Source organism: Ochlerotatus camptorhynchus, unplaced genomic scaffold, assembly GCF_037179485.1.
Source record: "Ochlerotatus camptorhynchus isolate MF236.1 unplaced genomic scaffold, CSIRO-AGI_Acam_v1.1 ptg000102l, whole genome shotgun sequence".
NCBI lineage: Eukaryota > Metazoa > Arthropoda > Insecta > Diptera > Culicidae > Ochlerotatus > Ochlerotatus camptorhynchus.
Window position 1 is genome coordinate 1318292 of NW_027040592.1, and position 16079 is coordinate 1334370.

General features: G+C 38.9%; 1 protein-coding gene across 7 annotated transcripts in view; it reads left to right on the plus strand.

Moving 5' to 3' along the window:
- Window positions 1–16079, plus strand: part of shaker (Potassium voltage-gated channel protein Shaker) — a 621792-nt gene that overhangs the window by 539468 nt on the left and 66245 nt on the right. The window lies entirely within an intron of this gene.

Consider the following 16079-nt stretch of genomic DNA (forward strand, 5'->3'; position numbering starts at 1 on the left):
TGTCGTATCTTTACCTAATTCAGTCCCTTTCATGTAGACACTAATATCCCAAGTAAAAATTATGGTTTTATGAGGGTTCTGTGAATCATGGTTTAGACTTGTGAATGCTATAAAACCTCGATAAAATGTTACTTGGGACTTCCATCGCACAGCCTTAATAAAAAAAAACATACGCGAACCATAATACAACTATTCCACAAATAGCTTGGATGATACCCTAAACAAGTCGTCGAAAATAACCATACAAATTTGATTAGGGAGTGGTCCAGAATGAGAATTTAGCACGCAAGATGCATTTAGAGCCTGAAATTTAAACTTTAGAATAAAAGCATCTTCTACAAAGTAGTGCCTTACACTTCAGGCCTCATTTTGGTGTAAATTACTACTAGGGTGGTTCTTATTATAATTGAATTCGAAAATTTAAAACTTAATAATGGTATGTCCACAATTCTGACACTTCCCCAAATGATCGACTACGGCTGAAAATCACTCAAATATCAACCAATATATCAAGCAGATTTTTGAGGAAAGGTGCAAGAGGTGCGCAGGTAGCTCTACCACAAACTGGACTAGTTCATGTTGGTCTTTGTCAAGCGGACTGTCTACTAATTTGGATTTCTACATCAACATACCATCTAACTTGGTGAGTTCTTTCCTTTTATCACTTTTTATCTTATCAATCCAGTAACGCTAGTAGATAAAATGTTCGTATTGTTTTACTGGAGTAGGATTTTTCGTCAGGCCCTCGTCACGAACAGGAATTTTCAGTAAGTAAAAAACGCACTTTGTAGCAGGTTGAGCCTACATGGATCGATCGAACAGACTTCCTTTGGAGAAGGGCTTTCTTTGATATGCGGTATCCAAACTATGGTAGACTCTAAACAGAGTATCTACCAGTGAGGACCGCAGTGAAGAGAGTTTGACTGCTGATCGATAATTGTTCCGTATATTATGAAATATTTGGTTTATATAGCATTTACATGTTCTTGCTTATCCTAGTTAGTCTACATGTAAGAACGAGACGACTGGAGTGCCGATACCCAAAATATGCATCTTTGCCAGGTCTGCATTTTTGGTGACTTGGTGGTCCTACCCGACTGCGCAACATGACACCTTTCGTTGGCACTTCGGTATAGGCCTCACGCGGGGAGAGGAAAGTGGAAATGAAATAACTCTAACGCTGTGGCGCAATCGCCGCATATGGTTGCAATTGCATTCTATGTAATTTGAATCTATGAACTTTGTTCGGATTGAAGTTAATGACTTTGTTTGTTTACGATATGGTTATTGTCGTGGTTATTTGTAGGGATGCACATGACACTTTGAACCATGTTATTTTTTGTGCCTTGTTAGTAGTTACAAGACTCGGGTAGCGACCACTCCAGTTATATATTTTTATATAATGTATTTCATATTGAAAATAACGTCGCGTGAAAGTGGAACTAAATGAAGGCCTAAGTGCTTTTTCGAAGCTTTTAGTTTTCGGATTCGAAGATCGTCACTTGCAGTGGCTTGCTTACTGAGCAGAAGAACACGGTCCCAAGAATATTCATATTAAAGAGATTTATGGTCAAATCGCTTATTTATCGCGCATTTTGCGAAACTTGTCGTCGTCGTCGTCGGTGCCGGGTTTAAAGGGTTACAACAACTGGAATAGCGGTATGATGTGATATGAAGGGCTCGGTGGCCTTAGAGCGACCGTTTTTGCTTACTGAGCAGAACATCGTGAGTCTAATCTCAAACCCATCCACATTCAAGATTGGTCAATCGTTGTATTTGTTAAGATGATTACATGGTAATAACAGCAACTCGATTATTAAAAGGAGCTCGTTTGCCTAGTGGCAAACGTTTTTGCTTACTGAGCAGAAGACCGTGGGTTCAATCCCAAGCTCGTTCGCGTTATAAATATGATCGATCAGACATCAATTCAGCTCATCGTTTACCAAAACGAATCCTGCTTCAAAAAAAAAAAAACAAATGGCAGTAGCCTTTAAATTTCTTTTTTACTATGTTTCTGTAACTCGATATCGAGTTAGTGGACATCGAGTTGTGAAGAGTAGACTACACTTTCAAAATTCTAAAGGACATACTAAGATATTTCTAAGGGACATTTCAAGGGAATTTTTAAGAAAATTATGGACTGAAATTTAGGTTAATTCATGCGAGACTCATTACGAATACGAAGATGAATGTAAAGGAAATTTCAAAAAATCTGTAGGGAATTTCTAAAGTGTTCAAGACAGAGTTGTAAGACCGTTATAGGGAATAGCAAAAAAAAAATCAAATATATTTTGAGATTAAGTTCCAACGAATTTCTTCAGTTGAATCGAACATTTTCGATATTCTGGGACATTGCTAAAAATTTTGATCTGTGACTTCATTTTTAAAATTTCGTAGGACTTAGATCTAATTTTGGGCCCACTAAGCACAATCTGCCCTATGCCTCTATTTTCCGAGTGGACTTTTTCACAAAATGAAATGTTTCCACTGCAGATGACTTTTAAATGTAATTACTTTTCGGTACGTACACAATATATACATTACACAATAATACACAATAGTTATGAAAAACTAATACCACAACTGTTACAGAATTCGCGTTCGATTTAAAATTGGCTCACTACTTGACTAGCCTATTGGTCTCAAGCAAACGATTAACGTACCCCATTCTAGTAGAAATTCTAGTACTACGCAATGTTTGTTTTGATTCGCTATGAAAGTTTGACAGATAAAATGAGGGGTTATTGGTTTTTCCTATGTTTCGAGGGGTGAATCGATTAGCTTGGGACCGAAGAGAGTACCAGAGCTAGCCAAAAAGTTGAGCACGTTATTTCGGGACCTTCTAGTCTTAGAGTTACCTCTATGCTAATACATTGTTCAGCTTGCTAATACTTGACTTGACAGTTCGTTATATGTGTGTTCGTGGTATGATCTATTTGACTTTATTTTTATTCTAAAAGCATTGTGATTTATGTTATCTGGATCAACCGTGTTTACGAATGAATGATAAGGAGTAAGACAGAAGAACGATTTCACTTGCAGAACCTTTATAGATCGATGTTCATCTTCGATAGGACGGAGTTGCATCAATTTATAGACCCACTTTGAGTACAGTAGACCGACATTACATTCACGTACCTGGAATGTTTTCATGTTTTATGGTGAGGCTAAACAAGTTTCAGTCGTGCCTCATCAATAGGGGGAATGGCTCTAATGTTTGCCTATGGATCTAAGATTGGGCCCATCGCTAAAAATCAGCTATTTATCAATTTCATCTAGATGAACGCGTCATTGGGACAGTACTAATGGATATTTTTGGTAACTTTTGAAAATTTAGTCGATTGCTGAATTTATGTATGACCCCAAACTAGGAGCATTTAGGCCGACATTACATCCATTTCCCCTATTAAGAATATCTATGCTTACATGTAGACAGTGAAATATCGACTGCAGCTCAATTATTACATAAGATACGGTATGAAATGTAATTAAAGGTGTCATATTAGATCGAGGTTAGGGACATATACCCTACCTTAAGATTTAATAAAGAGTAACAAATTGTTTAGATATTGTTAAAAATCTAACACTGCTTCTTGACCCCAAACTTGGCCTACGGATTCAAAACCCGGCGTAACGTATTGAAACGACATTGAATTCACTTTGGCCTATCGGATGATGATACAAAGTAATTCGGTCGGAACGCTTCTTTTGTTTTTGAGAATAATAGGTGCAAACATACATTCACGTTCTTACTGTCACGATGAACATTACTACTGTCAAAAACGACTTGGCTATCGCTTGTTTCGTGCGTCAAGATCATCTATTCATTTCATTTGAAGCAAAGACTTGTTTCAATTGACGCAATAAATGACTCGAAAAACGCTTCCTTCGTTTTTTCCCCTTTCACTTCAATTCGGGGCCCATTCGACTGGTCACGCGTCGCGTCGTCAGGCATCAAAATATAGTATCCGGACAGTATTGACTACCAATAGGGATGGCATGTGGAGTATTTGTAGCAATAAATTGTTATTTTATATTAAACGAAAATTAAATTAACGAGGACAGTCTGAGGTCCAAGATGGCGGCCATCGGGTTTCAGAAAAAATGTCAAATACCCTAAGAAATGGGTATTTTCGAAACGGGGATGGCACGTAGATGCCGAAAAATATGGGTATTCTACAGTATTTCACGCTTTTCTCAAACCGGAAGCCGACATCTTGGAATTCAAAATGGCGTCAGATATCGGTTTCGATCTCTAGGCGTCACCCCAGTTCCAAAAATACCCTATTGATGGGACAGTATTTTCCACTTTTTCTGAAATCGGAAACCGCCATCTTGGATTTTAAAATAGCGTCGGATATCGATATTCATTCTCTAGACATCATCTTGATTACAAAGGTACCTATATTGATGGGTATTCGACATTATTTACCATTTTTATTTAACTGAAAGCCGCTATCTTGGATTTCAAAATAGCGTCACATACCAATTTTCGATATCTAGACGTCACCCAGATTCCAAAAATACCGATATTTATGGGTCGGCATCAGTATTCATTCCCCACTTTTTCTGAAATCGGAAGCTGCAATTTTGGACGTCACCCCGATTAAAAAAATACCCATATTGATGGGTAAACAAACCACCCGACAATGATGCGCTTAAATGAACCGAGTCAATCAACAACGCGAGTTTGCATCGAACAGCTTCGCTCCAATGCAAAAGTACCGTATGCGTGATAATGTTTGCACCATTAAGAAATGTCAAAATTAAAAAAAAATCTCAAAAATTTCGTTTTCTAGTTTTTTTATTTATTTAAAGGGGGGATGTTTCTCAGAGTCTTAAACTATGTTAATGATCGATTGAGTTTCCACTTGCTGCAATTCCGGCCTCCACATGCTTCCGGAATGCACTGCAGGTTCTAATAATCTAGTCTGGATCGATTTTTCTCCAGGTACGGGTCAATGTTTGTCTGAGGCTTGCTGTATTCGGGTGGCGTTTAGAACATGCCTTGGCCTTCATGACGCGCCATATTGAGTAATCCAGCGGATTAAGATCGGGCCTGGATGGTGGCCACATATCGTTCACCCAGAACGGAAGATGTTCCTGCAACCACTTCTGAGTGCGGACCGAGGTGCCCCATCTTGTTGAAATACAACATTTGGCTTCGGACCGTACTGTTCTTTGATCCACGGAAGAACATACTTACTTAAAATACCGATGTAGACCTCCGTGTTGACCTTGTCGCCTTCTGGAATAAACACCGGGTCCATTTTTTTGCCATCGGAAGCCACCAATCCAAACACCATAACGCTAGCAGGATGCTTGGTCAGATACACGTTCTTGTTCTCGTCGGCCACGTCTTTTACCGGAAGAGAACTAATATACAGGTCGGTTCTGGAATTTGATACGGGATCGACGGTAAACATGCTCTCGTCGGTGAACAGGATTACCGGATTTTTTCGCTTAAGGAAGTTCAAGATTTTCTTGCATCGTTCGACTCGTAGCTCCCGGATGCGGTTGGTAATCATGTGAGTTATTTTCCGTGCCCTCGACTTCGCCCCGCAATCTTCCTTTACGACACAGTCACTGATCCCGTGTTCCTTTGCCATTTTCCTTATTGAACGCACTGGATTCACCCGAATTTTCCTTTTGATGGCAGCGATAACCCTCGGAACCCGAGCTGACCTCGGACGAACTGTGGCCACCTTTGCGGATAGTTGTCCTTTCTTTTCTCGGTCTAAAACCCTTTTGAAGGTCCACCGGGACACTCCCACGGCGATTGAAATGTCTTTCTCCGACATTTGCGCGTGGGACAAATCACGAATACGCTGCCACTTCGTCATGGTGCAACTGTCAAACTAAGTTAATCATATTTTTTAAACACAGCCTACTACGGTATGAGCTATAGGCTACGTGCATGTAAAGAGCATTGTATGCACAGGTGAAACGGGAACCCCATTTGTACGATGGTGCAAACATTATCACGCATACGGTACGTTCATTTGACAATGAAAGACGAAATGAACACGAGTCAAGCCTAAACAAACAACATTAAAACTGATCGAAAGTGGTTCTGTTGATGTTGAAGGGGATCTGCCCGATGAAAAGACAGAATGACTTTCAATTGAAAGTGGTGGTTGACAGCTTCGTCGTCGCTTGACGATCTTCGATTGAAAGTGACTTTGTTGGGCCCTGAACTAAAGTATCGTACCAACCGCATAATTGACTTGTTAAAACCGAAACCATAGATTTATTTGATGTTTTCTGCATGAAAATGCGTAATTGGGCCGAGGTAGTTCTCGACGCTACTAAAAGATAAGAATTTCAAGCTTTAAGAAAAAATCAAGATTTTTAGATAAATATCACGTGGAATTTTAGGTAACAGGATTCGATTAATATAGATATAAAAAATTAAGCCTCCATTTAAATTCATGGGTGTTCCCCAGTTGTTTTCAATTCCTGGTTATTTTCCGGTTTTCCCGGTTTATCCGGTTCAATGGTCAGCCTAAGTTACACGCAAAAGATGGTTTTCAAAAAGATGGGCCTTATTAAAAAAAATGAGCTAATTCTTGTGTTTTAAAATTCAGTCGTTTGGTGAAGAGTTTTTGTTTAAAAATTCACATCTTGTGGTACTTGTCAACATAAAGGTAATCCTCAAATTAACTGATACTTAAGAACAAACATTCTTATTTTTGAAAATGGAGACATAGCACTCAGCAAAATTGTTGTTAAATCAATTTTAAGCAACTTTACTGAAGAAACATTTTCTCCGTCCTTAACGTTCTCATTTCAGAGCATTTTTACATATCAGGTCAATTAGTAGCTTTTCTAAATCATATTTCTCATGGAAGTCATCTATGAGAGTTTTTTTTATGTACCGTAAAATGGGGTAGCTTTGATAGTTTTTTTTTAAGTACATCCAAAATATGTTGAACAAAAATTTATGTTTTTCAAATATTATCTTTCTAAAACAACTACTGCGGATCCTGGAGTCCATTCGTTAGTAATATGTTTAACGGAAATTATTGCATTTACGCTATTTTTTCTGTCTTGTGACCGAATGCCAGTTTTTTAATTGGGGTTACTCAATGCATATAGAAAAACAGTGTTCACTCGGTTGTCGACAAAAGCAGGCAACTCTCAATGTGTGCCACGCGATCGTCTCTTTTCTCGGCAGCAACAATTGTGTAGTCCTCCTCATTGTTCTTTATCAGCAGTTCTTTCGGTCGATGCGTCGTCGACTTTGGAAGGCAACCGTTTAGTGATGAGTGTGTGAGTCCTGACCACGTTTTGCGTCCATTGCTGCAATGGAAGCGCTCTGCCATTCAATGAAACCACTGAAATGCGGCTCTCGTTTTGATGGAGGAGGATTTTTGGATTGTTACCAATGTTTCCAATTCGGAAATAAAGGGTGGAACGGTCAAAAATTGGTCAATCATGATTGATTATGTTATGGTATAAATGATCAAACTTTATTTCTTATTAAAGTTCAATGACTACAAAATACTGGGAAATTATTTGATTAGGCTTCCGACTTTCCAAAAGCGACCTGTCGGGCTTTACGTTTCACACCTTCCATCATATTTTGTAGGGCCGTTGTATCAACCTTATTTGATGCTGAACGTCGATTTGCTTGGAACTGTTTCTCATTTCCCACTGTTTTCTGAGTTTTCTTGAAGTTCCGCTTAACGATTGCCCAATATTTTTCAATTGGTTACAGCTCCGGTGAGCTTGTCCTTGGATACGACTTGCACGTTGTTGACGGTATTCCGTTTCTGAGTCATTTCCCCGTAGTGACAGAAAGTGAGGTCTGACCAAAACAGCACGGAAGAACTGTATTTCTTCAAAAAAAGGCAACAATATGCAAACATTACTTTTCATAAATATCTTGGTTGACAATGCCAATTAGTTATCACGAAAATTTCGCTTTTCAGCCCACACGCCTGCCAAACCAAGATTTTCTTTCGAGATTTTTGAATACTTTTTCTGCTTAAACTTATCTTGGACCTTTCCTTTTCCGGTAGCCGTGTGACAGTATTAAGCTGCCTGAAATCCACCTTGACGTATATTTCATCGTTCATTATAACACAATCAAATTTCTGACGCAATCAATCTGCGTGGGAAATATTTGGATTTCGACAATTTGAGTCCACCAATTTTTGACCGTTCCACCCTTTAGTCCGTAAAAAATGTACGGAATTCGTAAATCTCTAGATGAGCCGGATTCCTTACCTTTCAGTCAGTTCAGTGGACGGCCTGATTGTAATATACTGTACGTAGAATACGTATCGATTCCATGTGTGAATGTCGCCAGCCACACTGTTTACGAAGGCTACACGGGAAGATGGACTCAGATCGAACAATCTTGTCCAGTTCGTATCTTTTCGTCTAGTTTAAGTTCATTTTGATAGGCTTGTCATCCGACATTCGAATAATGCCTAGTTTCGAATCTCCGTCGAGAAAGTTAAGAATTCCTGCTGAAAACGTTTGAAATTTCCGTCGGGAACGTCTCCAATCTTGAGTCACCTTGAGTCATCATCGAGGGCTTTTGGAATCGCTGTCATCTGGAATCACCTTCGGGAACATCTGGAATCTTCGTCTGGAACATCTCAATTCTAAGTCAAGAATGTCTGGAATTTCCGACGGAAACGTATGGACTCCTCATCGGGATATTCCGGTTTCACCACCCGGATTGTGCAGTTGAAGCCTCTCTGTCGGTCTTGGTGCCCACTTTTTGGATGGTTTACCCTAAAACTGGTGCGCCCCAATGCTCAAAGACCCGACAATTTTTCTCTAAAGCTCTAATTTCTGGCTCTAAATACATCTTTCCTGCTAAGTTCAAATTCTGGACCACTCCAGAATTACCATACTTTCGGGTGTTGCGAAGCTCCTGCGTTGCACCTTTTTCATCGAATCTAATGTAACTGAAATGTGATGCCTTTGTGCTACTACAGCGAAAGCGGTGATGAATCATGTCATGGATACTCATCGCAAGCAACAATTTAGGTTTTATCATAGTCTTGTAGACCATGATTTGCACTTGCAGAATGCTTTAAAACCTTGATACAGCTTGAAATGTTACTTGGGAGTTCAAGGTACTCTAGAAACGTCATCAGGAGCTGGTCATCAAAACATTTGAGGCGCTCACCAGCTCCAGTCAGCGGCGCTGGTGGTGTAGTGGTAAGCGTGATTACCTCTCACCCCAGCAAGCCTGGGTTCAATCCCAGTCGGCGCCGCCGGGATGCTTTGAGCAGGGCTGGTAGCAATCACTGCTGTTAAAAATAGTGATTTTAGTGACCATTTTGAAGAAATAAGTGACCAAATAGTGACTTATAGTTGTAAAACTAGTGACTAAAAAGTGACCTAAAAGCAAATTTTAATGAAAACTCTTAAGAATTTCTGAGGAGCTTCAGAGGAAAATTCCAAGGGCATTCTGATAATAATTTCATAAAGTTTGTGGGAGAAAACCGACTTCGGAGCATAAGTCCTTGGAATTTTTTTTTTTGAAAATACTAAAGGAGGATTACAATTAAATCTGAGAATAACTCCAGGGCATCTTCAAAGGAATTCGGAAAATGAATTCAGGAGAGTTGGTCAAACAAATTATGAGAAGAAATCTAAGTAATTTGTGAGGAGAAATGCCAATGAATTCTTAGGGGACTTTCAATGTGAGTAGAATGGGAAGGAGGGAAGGAGTGAGATTGAAAAGGAAATCTGAAATGAATTCAATGAATATTCGGAGAATCTCTCGAAAGGGCTTCTTATTGTAGAGAATTCCAAGGAAAACTAAAAGAAAATTGAATTCGGAGGATAGCTTCACCAAAAATTTGAGGAATATTTCAATGGAAATCTCCGTAGAATATGGAATGGAGGTTTTCAGAACTACTTGAAAGTTCCCATTTTTTTCCTGAAGTAAATGAAACTGCCTTGAAGTTCTTTTGTAGTTGAGAAACTAGCCTGAGACTCACAATACTTTTCATCAAATTCTTAAATTTCCCTGAACTTTTTAGGACTTCCTAAAGTTTCCTATTTTTTTTCAATGATCATGGATCTCCTCTAAACGTTTAAAAATTCGCTGAAGTTCTCTAAACTTTTTTAAAATTTATGTGACTTCTCTAATGTTAACGGAACTGCTCTGAGGTTCTTTGTTCTTTTCTGAAATTCTCAAAACTTCTCTAAAGTTTTAGCGGTTCTTTTGAATATTGTTGTACTGCGCTGAATTTAATTAAACCGCCCTAAAAATGTTTAAGCTTCAGTGAGCTTCTGAACGTATGCGAAGACCTCAATTAACTTTTTAACGTCTCTGAAGTGATTTGTAATCTGGGAACTGCTTTAAACTTCCCACTAATTTTCTGAAACTAAAGGAACTGGCCTCCCCAATGTTCATAAAAAATACTGAAGTTCGCGGATCTCTCCTTAAGCTCCATAGATTTCTATAAAGTTCTCGAAATGTTTGTGAAGACCACAGTCCTTCTGTGAAGTTTTCGAAGTTTTTCTAAATTTTTGGAACTTTTGTGCTACCACAATTTTCATGGAATTAGAACGAAATAATTAATATAGTTCTATGATTTTCATTGAAGTTCTCAAGATTTTTTTGAAGTTCACTTCCCTTAAATTATCGACACTTATTTAAAACTTCTTCAATAGTGCACACCAAATTTTTAAAATCCTGTTCCAGCAAAATGAATTGCTGAATCGCATCCAGCAAAACTAACTTAAACTGAAAAATCAGTAAAATGAAATATTTTCCTGAACGTTCCAGTAAACTGTATAAAACGTCAAAATCATGCCAAAATCTATCATTCGTACCTTGACGATTTATGATTATTTTTATGTTCAAAGTGTTCGACTCACAAAATATCATGGATATTATATAAAAAGAGCTTTTGTCATGAAGTAAGTATACTAAACTACCTTAGCAACCTGAATTAAGTTGAAAAACTTTCGCCATCATAGCTTCTTCAAGACATGATTTTTTAAAGAAGTGCAGTCACATTTAATAAATTACTATATACAACTACATGAAAGTGTAATAAAATATTTATTCCAATAATGCCTCTTTAAAAAAACAACAATCGAGATTTGCTGCTCTTCCAGCAAAATGATTGATGTTCCGTTTTGCTGGATAATCAGAAAAGTACTGTCAATTTGACATTGGCCTAAATTGCTGGTCGTCCAGCAATGATATTTTGCTGGATAGATTGCTGAACTTACAGCTCGGAAAAATCCAGCAAAATATTGCTGGTTTCCAGCGATAAAAAATGAGTGTGTGTACACTTTCCTGGTGGTATTTAAACTGCCTAAACGATTATTGAATTTGCTTAAAGTTCTCTAGACTGCCCTGAATTTCAGTATTTTTTAAGAACCCGCAACTTTACTGAAATTCAATTATTTGCCTTGAAGTTTCGACAATTTCCCTTAAGTATTATAACCATTATAAAAAGTCCCTAATTTTCGCTGAACTTATCAGTGGTTACCTGAAGTTCTCTTAATTTGTTTAATAATCCGGCAATTTGTTTGATATATATTCATAATTCCCTGGCACTTCTGAATTCCCTGAGTTTCTCGCAACTTCTTTAAGTTTTCTACAATTTCCTTGAAATTGTTTGAACTGCCCTTTGATTCTATAATCTGTCTTGATGTTCTCGAAGCTTCTCTAAAACTTTCAATTTTATTGAAGATCTCGGTTCTGCTGCTCGGAAATAAATGGAATTCTCGTAAAAACCTTTAAATTTCCCTAAAATTCTCTGGACTTCTGTGACGTTTCTGAAATATTTCTGAAGTTTTCATAAATTTTTTGAAAGACTCTGTACTTCCCTAAAATTCCCGGAACATCTTAAGGCTTCTCGATTTCTTTTCAGCACATCATGGAACTATCCTGAATTTTTCTAAATTTACGATTATAGATATTTAAACTGCTCCAAAAGTCTGGACTAAAGCTACGAAGACTGTTCTTAAGGTCTGAAATTCCCCAAAAAAAATCTCTAGATCTAGCTTTTCTGAGGTACTTAGACATTATTAAAAAAAAATTGCACAATACCCCTCATGTTTTCCGTATTTTTCAAGTTCGCTTGACACCTGTGAAGTTCTCTGAAATTCTAGGAACTTCATAAAAGTTCCCGAAAATTTTCGGATGCTAAAAGAAACGCTTTGTAAGTTCCCCACTATTTTCAGCTTGAGCTTGAGCTTGAGCTTGATTGACCGCCCACGGTTGCTACTCTGTTACTGCCAGATCAGCTGTAATTACACAGAGAACCAATGGACGATGCTTGGGACTAGCAATCATCCTCAATGTGTAAAAACTGGTGATCTTAAATTAGGCAATACCAGCGCCGGCCGCGCCCGAACACAGGTCAAGAAAAGAATGGGCAGGATTGTGTTGACATGACACTCGCCTTGATAGAAGCCGAGAACACCTCTGCACTTCCACGAGGAATCACTGGGATGTTCGATAAGAGGGTTGGGTTTGCAGCAGGGTTCGTTTTGGTAAACGATAAGCTGAATTGATGTCCTAACGATCATATAACGCGAAGGAGCTTGGGACTAAACCCACAGTCTTCTGCTCAGTAAGCAAAAATGTTTGCCACTTTTAATCACCGAGTTGCTGTTATTACCATGTAGTCATATTAACAAATAAAACGATTGACGAATCTTGAATGTGGATGGGCCTGAGATTAGACTCATGATGTTCTGCTCAGTAAGCAAAAACAGTTGCTCTAAGGCCACCGAGCCCCTCATATCACATAATACCGTTGCTCAAATTTGTGTATCCATTCAAACCCGGAACCAACGACAACAACGAGTTTCGCAAAATACACGATACACAAGCGATTTTACCATAAATCTCTTTGATATGTAAGGACCTGGGACCGCGTTTTTCTGCTCAGTAAGCAGGCCACTGTAACCGACGATCTTTCAAATCCGAAAACTAAAAACTACGAAAAAGTACTTAGGCCTTCATTAAGTTCCACTTTCACGCGACGTTCAATGACAGGGTCCTATCCAGGTTTACATCTGAAAAATCCAAATCTGACCAACGCCCACCTAAACCTGTTCTAATCCACCTGAAATGACTAACGAATGGAAGACTTTGACTACCCAGCCATGCAATAGTCTCATTCCGTGCCTTATGGCAACTTGATGATTCTATTGCGCTCATCTTTTGGCACCACCCAGGGGAGACTTGGTCCTGTACCCAATGCTTAACTTATCTCCATTCCACTCAGCTACTCGCAATTTCTTGTGATATAGTGGGCGGAATATTATTATATGAGACAATTCAATGCAGACGTCATTCCAAATTTGGCAGATCGACAGGTAATCGGTGAGTTACCACGATAGTTGCTATTCAACAACTCGACAACGTCCCATCGTCAACGCCTGCTATGAGAATTTCCCATTGCAGACGCCAACGAAATGACGTCATCGAGCTATCGATCAACTACCCTGGTTATCGCCTGGTACCTTATAGCACGATGCTAGGAGGCGAACCGGAAGAATCGATGAGCTACCTCTCCCCCTAGTAAGTTCCCCACTATTTTCAGCGTATTAACTTCCCTTATGTCCCCGCAGTTGTTTATGGAGCTTCACTGAAATTCACATCATTTATTTTCATTACTCATTACTTTGCCAAAGTTTCTACGAACTTGAAATAAACCATTTATTTTTTTCCTTGATTATGGCACTTTAAAAATTTCAATATCTTGAACTTGTACATGGAATACGTAACTTTAAGATATTGAATAATTTTTGATCTAGGAATTACTCAAATTGGGTAAGTTTTTTACAACTTTATTAAGTGAGAAATTAAGTAAGTGTTAAACTTCAACATTCAATGGAAGCTGTTTCTTTAAAATTGATTGACATGTCTTAAAATCGTTTGGGTAAATTGCTGTTGTTTTGAGCTACAAAAAAAGAATATTTTTAACGCATTTAAAAATTTAGCTTTATTATAATCCTGGAATTAATCCGTTAAAATACTGGAAAAACCTGGAAAAGTCAGATAATTTTATTTAGAAAAATGAATAGACACCCTGTAGATAGAGAAAGACGATTAACCGCCTAAAGCAAAGAATGATCAATCTAGAAATAAATTCACGCTAAAAAAGTTGAAAATAGTGACTGATTACAAGAAATAGTGGCTTTAGTGACTTGGCCTTAAAAAAAGAGACTTTTTAGTGACTGTCTTGAAAAAAGTGACTAAAGGGCGAACACGAAATTATTGCGACACCGAAAATATCATGCCAATTTTCTTATAATGTTTAGAATCAAACCAAAATTTTAGGGTAGTTTATTTATACATATATTTACTTCAAAAATCAAAAGAAAACTTAATCGATGGAGCCTTGAGTGTAAAATTGAACGCATTTTCGCTTGATGCCCTCCGTCAAAGTCTTTACAGTGTCATCCGGTACCAGTTTCTCAGTTTTTTTTTTTTTCCATTTTCTTAACATGTCCTTCTCGTCTTTGACTGTCTTCTTGCTCTTCCGAAGTTCCCGCTTCATCATTGCCCAGTACTGCTCCACCGGGCGCAGCTCCGGACAGTTTGGCGGATTCATGTCCTTTGGAACAAAATGGACAGAATTGGCCTCATACCACTCCAGGACACTTTTAGAATAGTGGCATGATGCCAAATCTGGCCAAAATAGCGGAGCTTCGTCGTGCTGCTGCAAGAACGGCAAAAGGCGCTCCTCGAGGCACTCAGATTTGTAGATCTCGCCATTTACTGTGCCCTTTGTCACGAAAGGCTCACTCCTCAGTCCGCAAGAGCAGATGGCCTGCCAAATGAGATATTTGGAGGCGAACTTCGACATTTTCTTCTTCTTAAATTTGTCGTCCACATCGAACTTGCTCTTGCCGGTGAAAAACTCCAACCCCGGAATTTGCTTAAAATCGGCTTTTATATACGTTTCGTCGTCCATCACACAGCAGCCATATTTTGTCAGCATCTTCTCGTAGAGCTTCCGTGCCCGAGTTTTAGCCGTCGATTGTTGCCGCCCATCGCGGTTTGGGAAGTTCTGTACCTTGTATGTATGTAGTCCAGTTCTCTTCTTTGCATTCTGGACGTAGCTCTGCGACATGCCGATCTTTTTAGCCAAATCACGGCTTGAGACGTTGGGATTTGCTTTAATCATCCGCTTCACCTTTCCCTCCGTCTTTTTGTTCTCCGGTCCCGGTTTTCTTCCAGCTCCTTTGCCGTGGTCCAACGTCAACCGCTCCTGGAACCGCTTCAACACTCTGGAGACGGTTGAATGGTGAATGTTCAACATTTTTCCCAACTGCCGGTGCGACAGGTCAGGAAATTCCAGGTGTTTGGAAAGAATTTGTTCTCTCAACTCGCGTTGTTTCACCTCCGTTGAATCGAAAAACACGACTTCGAGTTTGACAGCATGTACACAATACACATCAATGAGAAAGTGTGCAAAATTTGGTTGATTTTTACCCAATGGTAAAAAAGTTATGCCCTGTTGAATGTGTCGCAATAATTTCGTGTTCGCCCTTTAAGTCACTAAAAAGTGACTCGCTACCAGCCCTGTTTGAGGCATAACATCTCTGATCAAAGGGAGGGAAGTAAAGCCGTTGGTCCCCGGTTCATGAGTTGATGGGTCGATAGGTAGGGTCCAGGTGTGGGAGCTGCCTCTCTGGCGTTGGTAGCATTGGTGCTCAGCACGGAAAACAAGATCGACGGAAAACAAATCAAAGGAAAAAAAAACAGCTCCATCGATAAGTGTCAGAACCTATTTTTTGTGAGCTGTCTTAAACCGGAATACTCTCTTAACTGAATTTACGTCAGTATTTTTGTTACCAGAAATGATCCACAGCAAATAACAAATTTAATCGAGTTTCTCAACACCTGCTTCTTTCTGCTGCATTCGTCTATATTGTTTAATCGAGTTTCTCAAAACCTGCTTCTTTCTGCTGCATTTTTCTCTACTGATATCGCCCGTAGCACCAATTGCTAACACAGTAAATACACTACTTCCTCCAATACTAATAAAATCTTCTCTATTTGTTTAATTCTTTCCTAAACTCGTCGTAACCAACCAACCAACCAACCAACCAACCAACCAAACACCCAC